Raw genomic sequence first — 6,540 nt, 5'->3', positions numbered from 1 at the left:
CACAAGGGTGATCTGTACGCACTCAACAACAAATCATGTGTTAGTCATGGCACCGTCGCCCAGTTTTACTGTAAACCATCATAGGAGATAGCCAAATGTGTCCAGTGAAATATCCTTTTCTGATTACTTTGATTTGAAGCTAGTTAATTATGATAGCATCTACTGATTTTTGCTATCTTCATTCCCACCTGCAGATGTCTAAAAGGGCCTGAGAAGGAGCTACTTCAGCTTGCAGCATTTGGGGAACTACGTGCACTATTTCTAGGTGTCTAGATTCACATTGAGCTTGTGGGACCAGAAGTTCCCCAATCTAGGTAAGCCACACAAGCAGGTTTTTGTTTTGGTCCTATACTCCTATGATATAGGAGAAGCTTAGTGTGCAATTTGGTGTTTCCTTTTATTTGTCTGACATCCATAGTTTGGTATTTGCCTTACAATTTGATCACAATAACTTTCCCATTTTATATCTCTGAACTAAAATATTTTTTTAAAAGTAATATGTATGTTGATAAGCTTAGTGTTTTTTTACCAAACATGCAGCAGATCTGTTTATCATTATATTAAGAAGGGAAAGGGGAAGAACCCTTACAAACCACACACCCACATTCCCACAAAATGTTCTTCATCTCATCTTCTTACTTGTTTGTTGTGTGCTTTATTCAACAAGATCTATATTTTAAATTAGCTACTATACGCTCCTCAGTGATATATTGGTTTGAGTTTATGTTCTTTTCCCTGGTTCTGTAACTGGTATGGGACCTGTTCATAGGGATGGTGAGGTTGTAAACATTTCTAGATATGCATGTTGTTCTGATGAGAGCTGCTATTGTAAATCTTCTATTGGTTCCAAAGACTTGAGCTGCACTGTAGCGACACTCAAACTGTGGAAAGGCTTCTATCATGAGAGATGCAGCGATATAATGAAGGTTCTCTCTACAACTACCACTATTTTATGAAATTATGTGAAGTTACCCATAAACTATAGACCCAAGCATGCCATTGACTATAAAGTTTAGAAGCAATGATAACACTGACAAGCTTTCACATGCATCGCCCACAGTTCTGTATTGGCTGGTGCTGTGCATAGTTTTAGATCCAGTTAATTCTAGAAGTACTAAGTTACTTGCGGTTTTTTTCTTCTGTTGTATCCTGTATGTTCAGCTCTCCAATAATCACTGGAATGTGTAGAACTCATCTCCTAGCAGGTCCATTTCTGATTTTCTTCTAATTTACAAACTAAAGTAAGAAAAGAAAAGAGCACCGCTCACCCATGAGCCAGCCGCCGCTACTTGCTGATCCCACCAGAGCTACAGCTGGCCTAGGCGCTGAACCATAGACCCAGTGGCAGAGCATAATAGAGGCGAAGCTGGGCTTTAGGCCCCCCTTGCCTGGTGTTGTCACAATCACATCTGCTACTTCTGCAGGCGGCTGTAAGCAATAGGACAAGGTACGGTTAGGTAGGTCATAACTCCCCTCCTGTGTCCACATTTATGGCACAATACAGGATGCCCAATATACCACTCGGGTAGGTCATGAATCCCTTCCCGAGTCCACATTTATGGAACAGTACATGTTGTCTAGTATACCACTATCATTTATGGTGTAATCTAGTTTGTCCAATATAGCAATGCCACCCAAGTCCATTAAGTAGCCATTTTCGGGACTGCAATGCACAGATAGTCCATGCATCCTGTGAATTGAGTCCCCTTATTAGAGTCTAGAACAAACATTACGTAGCATGCTAGGTGCTGAGGCATGGCAGCGTTGGTTGGCAACTAGTTTTGCCAGCCATGCCCACTGCACCATAGAGCCTGTAACTACATCTGCCTAGATTGCCAAGGACTACATCAAGAAGCTTTGTGCCTACACTGCCGAGTAGACCATGTATCCCACCGGACCCTACAGGTTCTAGGATTCGCCCTTTATAGACAACCCTAAGCCTTTCTTTATGGCCATCCCTAAGTAGCTCATGTTTAATTGAATAACCGCCTAACTCATCATGCAGGTGCTAAAGAAAGCAGCGAGAGACATGGTACATGTATGAGATGTGTCGAGTCTTATTGACATATCAGAGGTGCAACAGTGCGTCTGTAATGGGTACAAAGTGGTTTACCTCAAGAAATGGTCTAGTAATAAAGGCTCCATGTTTAGGCCCAAGCCTCGGTACCTCATGATGTCTGCATGTGTTGTCTACAGATGGAGACTCAAGAGCGCATACAGGTTTTGCTACATTGAGTGCAAACACGTAGGTTCCTGTTTCTTTTCTTTTCAAAAACAGTCATGGTCTTAAGCTTGGTGATCATTTCTTTGAGGCACTGTTATGTAGGAAGGGACTGCAACTCACATGGCATAGGACGCTGGGCTACCTAAGAGTCCATTCAAGCTAGAGGATGGCGTTGAATCTAGCCGCTCACTCAATAAGGTCACGGCGCTTCCGAGGACATCACGCAAGGGGCGCCCAATACGCGCGCCATTTTATTGAGGCATACGCAGTGGGGGAGGAGCATACAGATGAGAGCTAGTATGGAGAACATACTATTGTAATCAGATACGTCGCTGCATGTCTATCGATGTTTGTAATATATGGATGCGACAACTTAGATCTTGTTTTAGGTAGGGACTGGGCTACTGCATCGCATGGGCCACTTGTGCGCATGCACCACTAGTATGCTATCCATATGTTTAGCTTTTCAGCACGCAAATGATGTGTGGGCAAGAACTAATTTTGTTTCTAAGAATGGAAGCAAGGGCTCGCATAATAGGTGTTTACATGTGTTGGTAGTCCTATGTATTTTGGCCATGCGTGGGCAACGTCTATGATTTTCTGGATACGGCGACACAACGAGGGTGTGGGCGCACGGCAACAACCATTGGTTGGCTTGCCAGGCAGGGTAGGGCCCAACCTACCAGGGGTGCAAGCGCATGGCTTCTGCCTCAAGGTGGCCACCAGTAGGTGGTAGGGGGCAGCGGCGTGGCTGGCCCGGGGCCTGGGCTAGCAGATAGGCAACCGACTTGGGCGCTGAGCTGGGGCCGACTGGCGCTTGGGCGTAGGAACCCAGCAGCCGGGTGCTGGGCAAGCAGTGGACGAGCAGAGGAGGGTGTCAAACTTAATCAAGTTCCCTAACTAAGACCGTGATGTCATGAAATATCACCTATAGAAGCCCTAATCAACTACGATCATACGATCAAAATCTGGCTTAGCTGAAGCTTTGCAAGTAGAGTCATTCTTCTTCTAACCAAACCATCTTAGCCATCGGCTAGACCAAGTCTCTTTCTCATGATGAGTGAGTTATCACCTACAGACATTGCTGGCCTAAACAGTTAATTAGCCCATTTACACATGATTTAAATGTTGCATGATAGTATGTCGTTTCTATTTAGAACACGCATGTTTATCCCATTCAAACGGCTATTTCGCCCGATTAAGTGTCCATTTGGCCTAATGGTTAAAAGGAAAGTGGTCAATTGTTTATCGTTTAACATTTATGATAACACCAGCACCAGAGTGCTTATCTAGTGCTTGCACCTAGTCTATCGAGTATGTGATTCCCACATGCTTACATATAGTCAATCCTAGTAGTTACCGACCCCTACCTAGATCTAGTTATCCTCCTCCATCACGGTCTCAGCGTCGACCTTGTAATATTGCACGAACCAGTCGACGAAATGGCGGAGGGCAACCTCGAGTGAGGTGGCGGGGCGGTAGCCGAAGTCGCGCGCGGTGCGGCTGACATTTGCGTGCGTGAACGGCACACCGCCGTTGGTCAGCATCGTGACAACGCGCCTGTGCACCTTCTTGCCAAGGAGCTTCTCGAGGATGGCGACCATGCGGGTGACGGCCACCAGCGAGGTGTTGCCGAGGCTGTACACGTGGAGCGGCGCGGGCCTGCGCTTCTTACCGGACTTGGAGCCCGTGCCCTTGCCGGTCGTGTCGAGTGCGCTGAGGCAGCCCCTGACGACGTCGTCGGTGTACGTGAAGTCGCGGCGTGCGTCAGCACTGTCGACGGTGAGGAACAACGTGATGGGCTCGCTGGCAACGATGCTACTGGCAAATGAGACGTAGGCCATGTCAGGGCGTCCCCATGGCCCGTAGACAGTGAAGAATCGCACGCCGGTGATGGAGAGCCCGTAGATGTGGCTGCACGTGTGCACGACGGCCTTGTCGGTCTTCTTGGTGGCCGCCTACAGCGACGCGGGGTGGTTCGTGCGGTGGTCCTCGGCGTGCCTTGCCGTGGCCTCGAAGAGCGCGATGAGGCCCACGATGTTGGAGGACACGTACACCTGCGGCGCGTGCATCGCGTGGCGCACGGCCGCCTAGGCCACGAGGCGCAGCACGTGCATGAATGGCACCGCGGACAGGAGCCGCTCTAGCAGCACAGCATCGTTGATGTCGGCGTCCAGCACCACCACGCCGCGGGACGCCAGCAGACGCTGCCGCGCGCGCTTTAGGGACGGGTCGTAGTAGGCGTCGAAGTTGTCGAGGCCGAGCACGCCGTCGTCGCGAGCGCGGAGCGCCAGCGAGCAGTGCGCGCCCACGGAGCGCCAGCGAGCAGAGCACGGACAGTGGCCCGTCCCGCCGCGGCTTCACGCTGCGCCGCACCTCCCGCTCCCACGCCGCGCCCCACCCCGTACAACGACGATGTCCCCAAGGCTAGCAGACTCTGGTGCGAGTGCCGAGAGCACGGCGAGGAGGAAGAGGAGGCACGGACCCCGGGCGCGCTCATGCTGGTAGGGGAGGGGTAGCGGTCTTGCCGTCGGGAGATGGAGGGGTAGGGGAGGGGGAGGCGTGCGGGGGAGGGGTGCCCGTCGACACCGGAGAGACGACCGGCGGCTACGACGGTGACAGGGTCGTGGAGCTCGTCGGGGCTAGGGTTGCAGGGGGGAGGAGGGAGGAGGAGAGGAGGGGGAGGCCGACGGGGGAGGGACCGGTACCGGCGACGAGGTGGAGCTCATCTGGCTAGGGTTGGAGGTGGAGCTCGTCTGGCTAGGGTTGGAGGTGGCGGGGTCGCGTGCCTGCGTGACTGAGAAATAGAGATGGGGATGGGATGAGAACTGGAGATGGGGACGGGATGGGGCCAGGGTGCTGCATGAGCGCACCTGCACACACAAATTGACAAGTGATGCATGCATGCAAAGCAAGCAAGGCCCTAGCAGCATGCATGCACGCGTACTCGGATGCGTGCCGACCACCATGCTAATTAGGCACTCACCATGCATGTCGAGAATCCACCGTTCCCTGCTACGCGCCACCGTCCATTTGCGTGCCGCGTACAATCAGCAGGAAGCCGTACTTTATTGAATATGTTCACTTGCTTCATCCGTCCACTGCCGAATGTACGGAGGAAGGCCGGTTGTGACGCGTTTTATCTGAGCCATGAAATTTTCTATCTAACGCACCAAATAAACAGAGGCCATCGATTCGGCGTGCCTTCATATCTTTAATTATTCCTGTTTTGACCGCAGAGAATTCACACAAGGTCTCACGGTCCCTGTTGGAAGACCTGTCTTCGGAACTGGGAGTTCTGGCAAGTACAATATGCTGTAGCAGTTCATCGTTTTGCAAGGGCTCGTTTGGTGCACACAGTGCTCCAATCGGCTTGACGCAGGCAAATCACGAACGCCACTCGGTTTGATAGAGCGGGCGTTGGGCACGCGTCCCTTCCGGCTGGTCCGGGACACCGGGACTGCGCACCGGCACGCCGGCACCGCGTCGGGTAGCTGGGCCGATGGTGAATCATTACAGGTCGGATTGGCACTTTGGCAGGCAGGCATGAGCGGAGGGGGGATTTGGACTGCTTCGCAGGAATCATTACAGCACGGGAGCCCGTCAACCATCGGTACTTCGGTAGAGTAGAAGCGGGCCGTTTCCTGCACTTGCACTGCCCTTTTCATCCCGCCCAAGCGCGAAGCCCGGGAGGCGGGAGCCCATCCGTCCGAGCCATCGTTGTGGTGGCGCTGGCGGGCGACCCTTCGGCGCGAAGCCAGTGATTTTTCAATTTGCCGACGAGGCGGAAACGATACGTCGCGCGGCTCCCCGCCGCTGCGTCGTCAGTAGTCCAAAATTTCGGAGCTCCAGCAGACCCCGCTGGGGGAAACACCGAAACAGGCGGTATAGTATAGGGGAAGTTTGATGGAATCTGCTGTGCGTACACCAGAGTTTACCACAGGTAGTAATTTCTCAACATTTCCTGCTTTATTAATTTTGGACCAAAAAAATTCAGTTCTAGCACTGCTTTGTTTGAGCTTTGCATGATTTTCTTGGCAAAAGGGTGATATCTCTTTTTATGAAGATGTGTAATGTCGTGAGTTGTTACTGTATATTTTTGAAGCCGAGCTCAGTTCTAGCACTGCTTTGTTTGAGCTTTGCATGATTTTCTTGGCAAAAGGGTGATATCTCTTTTTATGAAGATGTGTAATGTCGTGAGTTGTTACTGTATATTTTTGAAGCCGAGCTGTGACTACATGTTCGAAAATTAGAATATTGCTATGCACGTCATTCCATATAGATCTTGCCTTTTCATTGTTTTATGCATAACGGGC

The 6,540-nt window shown here is 50.9% G+C and overlaps 1 pseudogene; it reads right to left on the bottom strand.

Moving 5' to 3' along the window:
* Positions 1-3,600: 3,600 nt before the first annotated feature.
* LOC136455098 (UDP-glucuronate 4-epimerase 6-like) lies at positions 3,601-4,724 on the bottom strand (annotated as a pseudogene).
* Positions 4,725-6,540: the final 1,816 nt, after the last annotated feature.

Source organism: Miscanthus floridulus, chromosome 5 (genome assembly GCF_019320115.1).
Source record: "Miscanthus floridulus cultivar M001 chromosome 5, ASM1932011v1, whole genome shotgun sequence".
Lineage (NCBI taxonomy): Eukaryota > Viridiplantae > Streptophyta > Magnoliopsida > Poales > Poaceae > Miscanthus > Miscanthus floridulus.
Note: the sequence above shows the minus strand (reverse complement) of the source record. Positions and strands in the feature narration are given on the sequence as shown.